The sequence below is a fragment of the Triturus cristatus genome, chromosome 3_2, assembly GCF_964204655.1.
Source record: "Triturus cristatus chromosome 3_2, aTriCri1.1, whole genome shotgun sequence".
NCBI classification, from domain to species: domain Eukaryota; kingdom Metazoa; phylum Chordata; class Amphibia; order Caudata; family Salamandridae; genus Triturus; species Triturus cristatus.
Genome location: NC_140584.1, coordinates 171093647 through 171108402, shown reverse-complemented (window position 1 = coordinate 171108402; position 14756 = coordinate 171093647).

Sequence of the window (14756 nt, the reverse complement as noted above, 5' to 3'; positions counted from 1 at the left end):
TCATAAGGTTCACACCTAGAGGCCGTAGCTGTCTAACAGGAGTGTATATCTGAAAAGAGTGCATCAGAAACCCTCGGCCAATATTATGCAATGCCTCATGGACTATGCACAAAACCTTAAATATGATGCTGCTTCTTATAGGAAGCCAATGCAACTTCTGAATTTCTTTGGCAACCAACATGAATTTAGCGGTCCCCTTGAGAATCCTAGCAGCCACATTCTACACCATTTGGAGCTTATTAGGGTTGTTTTCCTGCATATTAACATATAGACTGTTGCATTAATCCAGCTTGGAAAGGACCAATGCTGTAATTACTGTCTTTCTCTCCTCCACTGGGATAAAAGGAAAGAGTTTTTTTATCATTCTGAGCAGGTAAAAGCAGGAGATCAAAGAGTTGACTTTAGGTTTGAAGTTCAACTTTTCATCTACTATCACACCCAAATTGTTTGTTTTTGTAGCTGGGATAGAAAGAGATCCCAGTTCTTCTGGCCACCAGCTGGACGACGAGGCAGGCAGTAGATTACCAAACAGAGTCCACTCAGACTTACTTGAGTTGAGTTTGAGGCCGTGACTGGACATCCAGGAGCTGATAGCCAGCATACTGTCATGGAAAGTTGCCAAGACCTCCATGCGTTTAAAAAAACTGGACAGGACAATTTGGGTGTCGTCGGCATAGGAAGTTAACGCAAGGCCAAAAGATTTGACTAGAAGAGCCAGCTCTGTAACATAAATGTTAAACAGAGTCAGATTAATAAATAAGCCCTGCGGAACCCCACATGGGAGAGAGAAAGTAGTCAATTCAAAGTTGCCCAGCACTAGTGATTGTGATCTATCAGTAAGAAAAGATGTCAGCAGGGATGTAGCTTTGTCTGTAATGCCCAGGGTGGTGATATGGTTGATCAGCATCCCAAGATCAACTGTGTCAAATGCTGCTGACAGGTCAAGGAGAATAAGTGCCGCCACTCCACCTCTGTCAAGCGCAACCCTTATCTCTTCTGTAGCTTTAATCAGTGCTGTCTCAGTGCTATTCCCGGACCTAAAACCAAATTGCGTCTCATCAAGCAGCTGATTATCTGGAATATATTGTGTGAGCTGGCTATTCCTCACTTTTTCTACAAGTTTGGCAGTTAGAGGGAGACACAATATGCCCTAGTATTTGTTGGGATCATCTGGGTTAAGGTATGGTTTCTCTATAAGCAGAAGAATGGAGGCCCATTTCCACTGATTAGGAAAGACTCCAGAAATAAACATAGGGGCAGATTTATGACGACTGGCGCATCCCTGCATATCAGCAGGGATGCGCCAGTTATTATGCGCCACAGCTGCGCCACCATGGATGCGCCGCATTTATAATGCGGCGCACCATGGGGCAAAAACGGCACAGATGCGTGACGCATCTGTGCCGAAAAGTGGCGCATTGCTGGAGTTGCGTCGCAAGCGCGACGCAGCTCCAGCAATGATCTGGGGGGCCCTATCTCTACAATGCTGCGTCAATCCTTACGCCTGCTTCAAGCAGGCGCAGGGTTTTGACGCAGCATGGGCCTAAAAGTGACTGAGTGAAATCTTGTAGATTTCACTCAGCCACTTTTAGGAGGCGTTCCTGCGCCGGAACGCCCCCACCTGCCCTGGAACGCCTACATGTGGTGCAGGGCTTTACAACGTGACGCATCTGGGAGATGCGTCACGTTTGTAAATACCCCGCACCATGGCGCAGGATTTGCGCCGCTGCTGCGTCACAAAAGTGACGCAACGGCGGCGTAAATGAGGCGCAAGTAAAACATAAATCTGCCCCTCAGTGTTGAAAATGGCAGCCAGATTTGCACCTATCCAATCTGAAAAAGGTTACAGGACCGTGGGAGGGCACAGGTCCAACGGCGAGCCAGACTTACCATTGCTCATCATAGTGACTATCTGTTTCTTTGTGACCGAGGACAATGCCGTAAAAGTACACATCTCGTGAGGCTCCTTGATGGATCGGATGCAGTCTCAGATGAGGAGGAGGCCTCAAACTTTGAAAACATTTTGTTTACTTTGGTCTGGAAACATTGTGCTAATGAGTCACAGAAAGCTTGTGAAGAGATGCCAGAATTGGTTGTCTGGTGGTAAAGCATATTTAGGCACCACATCAAACAACTGTTTGGTGGAATCCTTGGCTGTTTCTATTTGATGCATACAGTACACACTCTTTTCCTTAATTAGGATATGCCTATTTCCAGCCAGAGCCTGCTTGTAGTGGATTTTCTCTTGGAGATCATAATGTAACCGCCAACATCTTTCTTGTCTCCTGCAATGTTTCTTTTCGAGCCTCTAAGAGCTTCAGAAAACCATGGAGCAAAGGGGGTTTTCCTATTTCTGGAGACTTTTGTGTATGGAATTAATTTATAGAAAGTGGCCTGAAGCCAATCTGTGTAGCTTTGAGAGGCCTGTTCTATGTCAGGAGAAAACTCGGGTTCAGTGTTAGTTAAGTGTTGGGTAAGGAGGGAGCTGTTTATGTTTTTCCAAGACTGAGACTGCACAGGCTTATATTCGTGGACCATTCTAACAATTTTATCTCAAATATAATAGTGTGATGGTCAGAGCAGGCTAGAGATAGGAGGCGATATATGACAAGTTTCTTTATCCAACACAGGGGCATTCCTGGTGAGAATACTATCCCATCCACCCCCTTGATCCTCCAGCAGGAGATCGCATAGTGAATAGACAGAGCAACAGACAGTGGTAAGACTATACCCTAGGCAACAAAACAACTAGAAACAGAATAAACATTCCCTCCCACCACTCCCCGGCATAGGAAATAGCCCATCCTCTGCCATAAAGCAAAAAAGCATTTAAACAAAGCAGAATTGGGAAGAACAATGTTCATAGGTCCATTACAGTAAACAGGGGCATGGGTGACAAAGAAGCAAATTGCCCGGTAAATGTGACTATATACGGAAGTCCTCTCGATCCACAATGACTCATTCCACCACCCCAGTCATCCACTGGAGCCCACCGATGTAGAGATACAGCCAGCTTATCCCCTTGACAAAACAACAAGAGGGAATCATAAGTCATCAGCCGTTCAAGGCGTCACCAATGGACAACATACGTCATTGTCGGTGGAGACCACAGTGCCCAGTGTCGTCAGGGTTGGAATAAGTGTCAGTGGCATTCTCAGATCTCAAGGCCTCAAAGGGGTTGAGGACATGGTGCTGAACCCCGTCAACCATTTTTCACAAGCCACGTGTTCCAAGGTTGGAGTGGAGTGGGGCCTGTCAGGTCTGCATCACTGCAGTGTGAGCCTATTCCCGGGCTCCTGGGTCGGAGCAGTGTTGGCCACCAGGTCCTTAGTGTGAAGCCCGGTCCAAACCTTCTCGAGAGTCTGGAAGAAGTGGGTTTGATCTCCATTTGTAACATGAAGTTTTGCAGGAAACAGCAAGGCATAGGTAAGCCTCAAGGTGTGCAGCTGAGGCTTCCCCGCACAGTAAGAGGCATGGCGGTGCTGTACTTCAGCAGTATGGTCCGGATAGGCAGTGATTTAAGGGGTTCTCAAAGGCCAGGGAAACTTAGAACAAAAAAGCTGGAGAAGCATATCCCTGTCTCTGTAATTGAGGAGTTGGGCAATCTCTGGGCGTAGGTGGGCTCCCGGCTGTGGGGGCCTATCCGGCAGATGATGAGCTCATTCAATGAAGAAAAATTTCGGTATTTGCCCAGCCAGGACCTTCTCAGACATCTACTGCTCTATGAGGATTTCTACATTGGTTCCCTCAGCGCATTATGGAAAGCCCACATATCTCACATTGTTGCACAGAGAACGGTCTTCCACATCTGCTCTGTGATGCAGGCATACGATAAGGGTTAGAAAACTCTGCTCCACTGGTGGAGTTGGCAAAGTGTTGCCACTCTGCGCTCCACTTGGAGAGTGGAGTTTATCAAAAACTCTGCCAGCCACCACATGATAGAGTTTACCAGTGCTCACTTCTAGTAAACATAAAACTACAAGTCCCAACATGCTTGTTGTCGGCTAAAACGTAAAAACTGACTTGGCTACTCTCCTCACAGCAGAGAGAAGGTGGCGGAAGAGTCTGCACATGACATCTGTTTATACCCTGCAGTACGTCGAACAAGGAGTTGAGCAGAGGCAGACTGCTCTTTTTCACAAGTACCACATTTTGCGTCCAGGGCTTGCACATTTCCTAAATACCTGTTACTGTGAATGCCACCTCCCCACAAATAAGGTAAAACCATTCAGGCTTGCGCACACCATCAGTCGCTGCCGCATCTGCGCACACCCTGCCCTTTAAGGGGTGCAGACATCTGTTAAGAAATGTACTAGAAGCTTAGCTTTTGAAGTCTTAAAAGCAGGTTTAAAAAAAAAACTAGGCGACTCACCTCTGTTGCGGCTCTGGGGGCAGGGATCCGACAGAGCTCTTACTCTGGGTGGGTGTCTGCAACAGGAGCACTTCCTGGCTCACACAGACTATTAGATGATGTGCCACCTGTTTGCACTACGGTGTGTGGCTGAGAGCAGATAAAGGGGAGCCTGCCTGTTGTCTGGTGTGTGAAAGCAGAGCAAGATGGATGACATACGAGATTTTACCATACCTCGTGAAGTGCAGTGCATACCGCAGCTGAGCCCCGGCATAGTTCAGCAGTTGAGCTCTGCTGGCTAAAGCTGCTTGCATTTTCTACAGAAGTGGATTTGTGAGTTCATGTTACAGACTAGAGCCCGCTGATTTAAGCTACTGAGGTGCTTGTGTTTTATTTTATGTATGCCATTTTGGTTGCATCAATGGAAATCGGCTTGCACAGGATCAAATGGGGCAGCTGTGAGTGACACCATGGCATGCACTGTGCTTTACTACACCCAGAGTTCCATTCTGTGGATGGGGCCTATGAATATGACAGCACAGGCTGTAGATGTTGTTGTTGGGGTCAGGTGGGCAGGTCTGGGTTCTTACTTTAGGACATTCTATGTCTTGAGGAAGTAGGCACATTTATAAGCCACCGGTGCTCTTGTGACATTCTGCAGAGCAATGGGTGCTTCCCAACATGCTTGCTTCCTTTGACTTTGTAGCCATCTATCCATTGCCCACAGGATCTGCCCATTAGGCAGCGACAGGCACAGGGAAGCATTGTTCTTGTTAGACAAACTGAGCTCATCCCTGCATTGTCTCCTCAAAGACACCAGGTTCTCCCAAATGCTTCAATCTGTTTGCTGAGTGATAAAGTGCACGCAGATACAAGTTCACCTAACTGACAGGCCCAAACCTTCCCTTTTATTACATATAAGTCGCACTTTTGAGTTCCAAGTATTTTGGTAGTGAAAAACTGCTAAATTTGTTTTTCACAACGACAAGGCCTAATTTTCTCATAGGTTGCATTGGAATTGCCCTAAACATCTTTTAGGTGTAATTTCGAATTGGGAAAAGATAGAGAGTTGGCATTTGGTGTCTCTAGACTCACAATTAAAAATTACAACTTTTATGGTATAGTTGGACTTTAAATTTTAAGTCCGAAAATGTTACTTTTAGAAAGTTGGCATTTTCTTACTTTATCCATTCTGTGCCTCTGCTTGTCTCTGAAAACATGCCTGGGTTGGGTAACAGGTGGGCTTTGTGCATTTCTGCTATGCAGTCACACAAAGGGAGATGGGGTGTGATCTGCATCCTACTGGCCCATCACCAGGCTGATCGGCCTTCCTGAGGTAGATTGGGAGGGAGGAGCTGACAAGTGCACTTTAATAGGGCTGTGCCTGTCCCCACACAAAACACTTTATAAATCCCTGTAGTGGGTCTTGAGCCAGGGAAAGAAAGGCAGGGACCTTATGATCTTCAAAGGCCTCATTGAAGCCCTCCCCCAGTTGAAAGGCACAACTGGGTATAAGTATTGGACCCCTGACACCACCAAATCAGAACTTTGCTGCTGGAACCAAGGCCATTCTGCCAGGAAGAAGAGCTGCTGGATTGTAGGAGGGACTGCCATTCTGCTAACTGCTTTGCTGTATTGGTCTGCTGCCTGCTGTTTGCTGTGCTGTAGAAGAGACTGCCACTTAGGTACCTGCTTTCCTGTGTTGCCCTGCTGTCGGATGCATCTTACCTTAGAGTAAGAAGGACTGGATCTGCTTTCTACATCCTTGTACCCCTGTTCTCCAAGGGCCTGCTGACTTTCCTACTGTTCCCGAGGTCTCAGGTCCATAAAATAATTCCTTCAGCCCTCGTTAAGCTGTTGGAATCTGCCAACTATGAGTCTTGCCCTGCCAAGAGGTGCCAATACGGTCCCAACCTTTGAAAGAGGGTTCTGAACCTGTTTTCCGCAAAACCTGACACAGTGACAACTTTGCGTCGATTGGAACTGACTCAGTAAACTTCAATACCAACTCACTTCCATCCTGAAGACATCCACGTGCGGCACAACAATGACACGGCACCCACCTGCAATGTTCGATGACGACACAGTGCTGAGGTCTCAACTGCGAGGCTCAACGACAAAACACTGAGTCCAACTGCGAAGTTTGATGATGATGCAGCGCCGATCTGAGTTCCCGACTGGGAGGCTCAACTTGACACATCGATTCTGACTGCATGAATTGGAACTGACTCATCGAGTCTTTGATGCCAATGCTTGCTCCATCTGAGGTACTTTTTCAACAGGCCCTCAGTGGGTCCTATAGCTGGCCTGTCCTCTTTGCGGTCAGCCTGAAACATTGGATTTACCCAGGTCCAGCGCAACCTCAAGTAACCCCTAAGTGCTATTGAATATTAAGCACTATATGACAGTTTAATCTACTTATTGGATTTTTGTCATTGTGGTCTTGTTGTACTCAGATAAATATCCTCTATTTTCCTAAACCGGTGTGGAGTCTTATTGTGATGCTTGAATACACTCTTTATACTTTGCCTCTTACGTTAAGCCTACCTGCTCTGTGCCAAGCTACCAGAGGGTGGGCACAGGCTAATTTAGGTTGTGTAGCTGAAATGCTGACTAGGATTGCGGTCCCTACTTAGAAAGGAAGCAAACCTTTGCCAAGTAGAGAACCAATTTATAACAGCCTGCAAGATATGTTCAAATTAGGTGGAGTGCCAGTCCAAAGTGGCCTAAAGATGGTAGTACCAGCTGCCTTGTCTGGGCCGCCAACCACTTCCTCGCCTCGTCTGAGTTTATAAAGCAGCCTGACCCAGGTCACTCATCCGACACACAACCTGTTGTCGCCAGTCTTCACAGCCTGGGCACATATTCCGTGCAGAGGTCAGGGGCATCGAGAACAAGCATACAAATATGGGCCCCTCTGCAGAAAGTGAGCCCTCAGAGTGTGTTGGTATCTCAGTGGTTCCTGTAGTGCTAAGTGCCTCCTGCCCAGAAGAAGCTGCTCCCCTCACATGCAGTCCACTCTGGCTGGCTACCAGGCCTCAGGCCCATGTTGTGTCCTGGCCCCCAACAGCAGGAAGGGCTGTCGACCTCCAGGCCGCCCTCGCTCCAGAAGGGGACTGAAAGAGAGGAGGCTGCTGCCATTGCAGCTCTATCGAGTCATCGCTGCGGTATGGCAGCAGCCAACGCGGCTCCTCAAGAGAGTTGGTGCAGCAAGTCCCTTTTGTGCTGCTAAAGACACCAGCAGTGGCGAGCACAAGCCAGGCAGGTGAAGAGAGTAGCCAGGTGCCCCCAACAATGCCAATGCAGTCCCAGAGACCCAGAATACCTGCAGATGAAGCCAGACTCGAATGGAGAGTAAGCAATGATGTCCGCCTCAGCCACCATCTGGGCGGCACCCCACAGCCTCTTCTGACTTAAGATCATTATTTTTCCTTCAATGTCTGTCTCTGTTTTATGTTTCTGTGAAGAGGATCACCAGAAGTGATCATTTGGAGGGAGAGCTTGAATCTCTAAGGAATGGCTGAGTGAGAGAACCTGAAGAAATAATTGACCTTGAACAAATTCTACCAAGCACTGAGAAAGGTAACCAATCTCCCACCAACAATCTCCTCTACCTCTCGCTTTCAAGTATAGCTTGGAATGCAGATATGTATATTTTTTTGCCCTAAGAATTCTCTGAATTACCATTTAAAAAAGTAGGTGGATAGCAATTCTTGTTAAAGGAAGGATCAAATCACTTCCCCACTTTAGAGCAATCATAATATATTTCATTTCCTCAATAAGTACATGGGGCCTTATCTACAAGAAAGTGACTCAGTGCAGGACCGCAAGCCATTTGGCTGTGCTGCACTGAGTCCCTTTCAAAGCACTTGGATGCAATTTATTTACAATAATATGTTGCATCCCTGTGCTTTCCCCTGCGCTGGTGCACAATTGGTTGCCATGCGCAAACGCAGGCACCCTTGCACCATGCCTTTGTTTCAGAGGTGAATTCCTCTTTAAAATTTACAATAAAAATGTACACTCCAATTTCAGGAGCCCCTAATTAGCAGAATTTACTGGAAACAGAAACACTGGTTTGATAAACTGTCTAAACTAGTCACCTCCAGTAGTAAATTACAAGAAATATATGAATTCAGTCCCTTCAATTTGGCCTCTCTGCATATATTCTCCTCTCGGAGTTCCAGACTTGAGCTCATCCTCCATAGCTGGTAGATGATCAAGAAGAGCAAATCGAAGATGGAGTTGCACAAGAAGCCTGGGATGAATCATTTCTGAGGCTAGCAAGGCAGCCTTTCTAACTTAATGGTCGCTGAATGTATATTGTAAGTTATTTACTACCTTAACATTAGTAAAGTATACACCAGAAAAGTAAAAAATTTGTATTTCTGAATGGAAAATATTTATATAAGGTAAAAGCGAAAGGATTGACAGACAACACATAGCTCAGCCGAATCTAAACCATTTTTTTGTTGTCTAGTCATGAGGCCCTTCTAAAATAAAAATAAAGAAGGGACAACCTTAACTGGTTTGAACCCAGAAACAACATTCAAACATTGAAGGAAAAAGAAACATAAGTAGAACTATTGCATGATCTACACTTTGAGAATAAATGGGTAAATAACACTTACTATTCACCACACAGGACTAGATAGATCCTGAAAATCAAATCAAAACACATCCTGTAATTTAAACTAAAATTGTCACTGCACAGATTAAACAAAATTGTTCTCTAAAAGACAGGCTGAAAGCAGTCAAATGTTTAAGGGAACCACATTTAAGTATTAATATCTTCTTGATATTCTGCAGCGGGAAAAACATGGGTCACAATATTAGCAGACAGGAGCAGGGAGACGCAAAAAAAGTGAAGCGAAAGTGGACGATCACAATTTAGATTTCATCCCTTACATGTCATCAATGCACAATTGGCATTTATATTTTACATTATGTTTATTGTGCACCTAAATAAGATTAATGTGTGTGAACATATAAAGACATTAATGAAATATAACCATCGAGGACCTGAACCTTTATAAACGTGTGCACTAAATTTCAGTTTAACACGAAGATGTATTCTGCATTCACCCTGCATTTACACTTTGAGTCACAATTTGCATATGTTCTGAAAGTCACATTCAAAAATGTAATCATGCATGCACTTATTCATGTGTGCTTTTACTTTTGAACTATATTTGCACAAGGATAACCATTTATTTGAAGTACACCCTTAATTGTTTTGTTTAAGTTAGCCTGACTAAAGAAAGGCCATGTGATTTCGAAATATGCTTTGCTTGGTTAGCATGTCCTTTCCTTTTCAAGTGCATTCTAAAGGTATTATTAACTAGAGAAAAGGACTATTGTTGTCTGCATTAGTTGCTTGATAGTAAAGTCTGAGAGGAGAAATCTTTTCAAGAAACGTGAAGATCTAACGAGTGAGTTATGCCTATTATTCATTGCACATCAGGAACGGAGGGCTGTACGAGGATGCAGCATCTGTACAAGTTCTGTGTGATGGGAAACTCTGGTAATGTTGCAACTGCACAATGTGAGGATGGGGGCGATTGGTCTGTGGAGGGGTGGGTAAGAGATACAATTGTTGCTGAAGTTTCTGTTTGTTTTAATTAATGTTCACACTGTTAGAAGGCAGAGTAGATTCCCTTGGGTTTTGAGGGGTACATACCTCTCTGCTTGCCCTACTCTTGCTATTGTGAAGCTTCAGGCTAAACACTTATTACAATTCTGGGAGACTTCTACTGAAGTCTTCCTTATGCTGACACCATCCTGCATTTCCACATTTCCTTGAGAACCTAATTTATTAACCATCCTTATTCTAGATTAGACCCTTGATCAGATGACAATTTACTTGTTCATATTTGAGAGATAGAATAAGAGTTTCTTCAAGGAACACCTATTTCTAATTCTCAGTTTCTCTATTGTTGTGGCTGTGATCAATTTGTATCTTATCCTATGGAGACTGAACGACTTCGACATTTCAAATTACCGCTGTAATACTGTATCTTTATAATATTTGCCTGACATGCATGTATATTGGATTGACAATTAATTGGAAATAAAATTACTCAACTTTGATTATTGATTCATGGTCCTTATTGTGGGACCAAATGGGCTTTACGAATGTTAAATTGTTTTATTATTAACGTTCTCAAAAGCAAGGAGATTGACTAATGTCTTATAGGTGGAGAAGACATTTTGCTTTTTTGGGGGCTACCTCTTGGGACAAGTAAAGCCTGTCTGCGCCGATTGCATGCGGTGTCAATGAATATGCATAACACGACCTGACTGTTGTCTTGGAGCCCACTGTGGTCATTTGCTGATACCACATGTTGTGTAATAGGGCCCTATGTATTGCTTGTGGAAAGCTAGTGGGATTCAGTGTAATTGTAAGTGATGTGGGTCAGGTCCCTATGCAAGCGCAGTGATAGATTCGCGGTAGACTCCACCAGACTAGGCAGTGCTTTGGTGATGAATGGATGCGGAAACACCCATAGCAAACAGAGGGTACATTGAAGTGCAATACTACATAACTTCAGGGAACATTGCAGGTCTTGGGACTGGATCTAGGGAAGGAGTTGGTGATCCTCCAGCATTTCGGAGTGTCTTTGGTCAAAATGTTTTAGGCAACAGTTCATTGTAATGTTTATAGTTCTTTCATTTGCACACTGTAGATCCTGTCAGTGTACTGAAGTGGCAACTGGAAAGGTGGTGTACTTTAGACCTTTAATTGCCGACCTGTTGAATAAGAGCTATGTTTGTTTTCTTAGTTCAAAAACAGTACATAATTGCATGCACCTTCATTTTCCTTCGGTGTTGTTTTGCTTTTCTTTTTAGTGGTGTGCTTTTCCCCCCATTCATTTGCCCCATTTTTGGTGAGGCACTGGAAGGTGGCCCCAGCCAGGGTATCTTATTGTAAAAGGTGCGTTATTGTTCATGGGACACATTCATTTCTAGGGGTTGTTGGGCCTTTTAATTTTAACGGGATGTCGGGTCTCCCCCTCTCCATGCCTAGCTGACAATTAAGCTGGTGCAACATTTTTACGGGGTATTCTCGAGAACATGGGGTGTTATCAATTTTAGTTAGGGTTCCAGGAGCGTCGCCAGCCCCTCTCTCCAAGGTGTATGTGGGAGGTACTATCAGTGCGGGTGGTGATTTTGGCCTACACGTGCGCAGGGTTATGTATATAATGAATGCAGGTGGTGATCACAATGTGCCCTGAGGTCCCATGTATACCCCTCTTGTCCTAGAGTGCAATGCAACCCTCCCAATCATGCCAGGTGTCTTGACTACAGCCCTCTTCTCAAAACTTCCTTCCTTTTGGGTTAGATTTGGGCTTATTTTTGTCAGTCTTTTGGGCACTTCCCTAGATCTCAATTGATTGGCGATCCCATTTTATCAGCAACATGGAGGTGGTTGGAAAGCTATCCTGTGGTCTCTGTGTACCTCTTATATATTGCGGCACAAGAAATTGGGCTTACTATTTCCTTCATATGGTGTGTATAAGGCCTGATGTTTTTGTTGCTAGTTAGGCCTGATGAGGGGCTAAGCCCATTCTCAAGTTCCCTAACGGAGGTGGGATGAATATCTGAGGTCTCCCTTTTCCTCAGCAGCCCCTCTCCCTTGAAGCCTTCTAGTCCTGGGCACTTGGAACTGCACAGAGGCTAGAGAATGTCCTAGTGACCAGACTTTTGGATGTTTAGACGTTTTTTGAGGAAGATCCAATGAAGTTTTTAACTGTTGGATCTTATGCGGTGGAGGTGATGAGGTCTTCACCATACATGAATGAGAAAAATGAAACCTGGGTAAAATCAATTAAATCAAATTACATCATTATAAAATAAAGTCATTTTACTTTGATGGGAGACAACGGCTTCTCCACCGATCCTCTCTCCCTTGATGAGCAACCTACTTCCTCTGAAATGTATATTTGGACCAAAAAGGGTAATCATTGGTAACTCCGGCATCACTATTTGTTTTATAGATGTAAGTACACCAATTCTTGTCACACAAATTGTCATCAATTTGCTTCAATTTGACCACTCGTTTGCCATTCCACCACTGGCCATTCTCAAATTTAACAGCACAGCCACCCGCAACTAACCACTTTGTGTATACCACCAAATTTCTGATGCGATTTCAAAACTTGACCCTTGTGGTAGTTTGACTCATGCAGGATCTACAGCCCAATCTCTGTCTTTAGTGCTCTTTAAAACATCATACATGTCCTTTCATAAAGTTTGACTACTCATGATGTTGTTTCTTGCTTTATTAAGGATCTGAACACACTTTTCATTTGGCAAAGCACTCACAGTTCATTTAAACATAGTCAGCCACATATGAATCAGCATATCACACACATTATGTCTCCTCAAGTCTGTTGTCTCCTGTAGAGAGCCAGTGGGATAGGTGCGCTCACTAAATCTCCCATCAAAGTGGGTTCTGGAATGGTCTGGATGCAAGTTTGACAGTTGAAAGAATGAGGCAGCACTGTTTTCCGGTTGCCCCATATCTGAAATGCTAACATAAATCTTATTTTCGGCACTCACATCAGTCTATGAAGGTGCTTCTTTCCCCCTCTGTCACTTGCTATCAGCAGTGATGGACTGGTATTTGCGGTACAGGAGACGCGCTGGTGCCATGTCTGAGAAGCGGTGATGAACTCCTATATCTGATTAAATGGAGTTGGGCTGTTTTTAATGTTTCTTACTCTGATGCATAACACGGACCACTTGCTGAGGTAAAATGTTATTTGTTGGTGCAGCGTGTTGGGTCTTTAAACATTCTTGTTTCCAGCCTTGTCTATTGTTCAGGCTCCAGACAAGCCTTGTGAGGAATCTATGTTGGATTGTGAGTTCAAAGGTGGTGGTCCCCCAGTTCAGCTTCCTGCTCCCCTTTAGGTTCCAGGGGATCCCCCTCAACGTCTGCCTCCTCCTGGACCATGGGAAAAGTGGGAGCTGGTTTCCCATGCCCTCTGCCTCTTCTCTTTAAGGCAGGCACCTGGGCCACTGTTTCAGGCTCCAGTTCCTCTTGAACACCCTTACAGGTTGCCATGGACCAGGTGGTCACACACGCCCACTCTGGTAAACCCAACATCTTCAAATGAGCACTTTGCTCCACCTTATCCTAAGAGGAGCTCTCCAAATAATTGCCCAAAAGACAGTCAAAAGGCATGGCTGGCCTCACAGCTACTTGAAGAGTACCTGAGACCCTCCCCACTCAAAGGGAACCTGAGCCACCTTGCAGTGGCTCTCTGTGTTATCAGCGGCAACAACCATGTAAAATGCACAGGGGATTACCTGCTCTTCAGACACCAGCTGACAACTGACAGCTGTCACACTGGTTCCGGTGTCTCTTAGAGCCTCCACTCTATGGCCATTGATGGTCACCCACTGCCTATATTTTTTAGTGTTATCAGGCAGTTGGATCCTGGGGACTACCTCACAGTCTCCTAAAGAGACTAGGGACATCTCTGCAGGACCCCACCCACCTTGGGCACCCAATTCCTCCCCCAGGGCTACACTAGCCATTTGCTGGGACGGTGCACTCGTGGGTGCTGCATTTGCTTTCAGGGGACACTTAGGTTCATAAAAGCAGTGGCCCACCAGACCACACTTAAAACATTTTGGGGTCCCTTGTGAACAAGCGTATCTGTTGGGGCCCCTGACTTCTTCTCAGTGGTAGGCTGGGAACCCTTCCTTTGGTTCCCTTTAGGATCACTTTGGGGCCCTTTCTGGAACTCCCTCTGTTTACCCTTGTCCCCCCCACTCTTCTGCTGGGGACCCTGCCCACCTTTGGCGAAGTCTCCCACATGAACCTTGTGGACCCCGGTACTAACCCAGCGGTCCGCCTCCTCAGCAAGCTTCCTAGGGTTAGTCAGCTTGCAATCAATAAGGTGCTGGCGTAGCTCTGGAAAACAATTATTGATCAAGTGCTCCCATGCAATCAAATGATAGAGCGCTTCAAAATCATTCACTTTGCTACCCTTCACCCAACCATCCAATGCTCTGCCAAAGAAAGAAACACTCCAGTTTCTTACAATTCCCAAACCTTTGTCTATAAAGCTCTGGGGTCAAGTCATTCCTGGACATTAAGGTTTCCTTCATGTGGACATAGGAATTCTGATCCTCAGAGGGCAAATATAACAAGGTATCCCACCCATCACTGAGGAACAGCCCCGACAACCCTGCTCCCCAATTCTTCTCAGGGACCCGGTGGGAGGTCATAGCTACATCATAGGCCTTAAACCATTGCCCAATATCTTCATGCCTATAGAACTCCTTAATCACATCCTTGGGAAGAAACACTCTTGTTTCTACAGGCACAGATGGTATGCTGCCACCAGAGGGAGTAATTTCTAAGGTCTTAGCCTTGAGCTCCAATTCCCTCAAC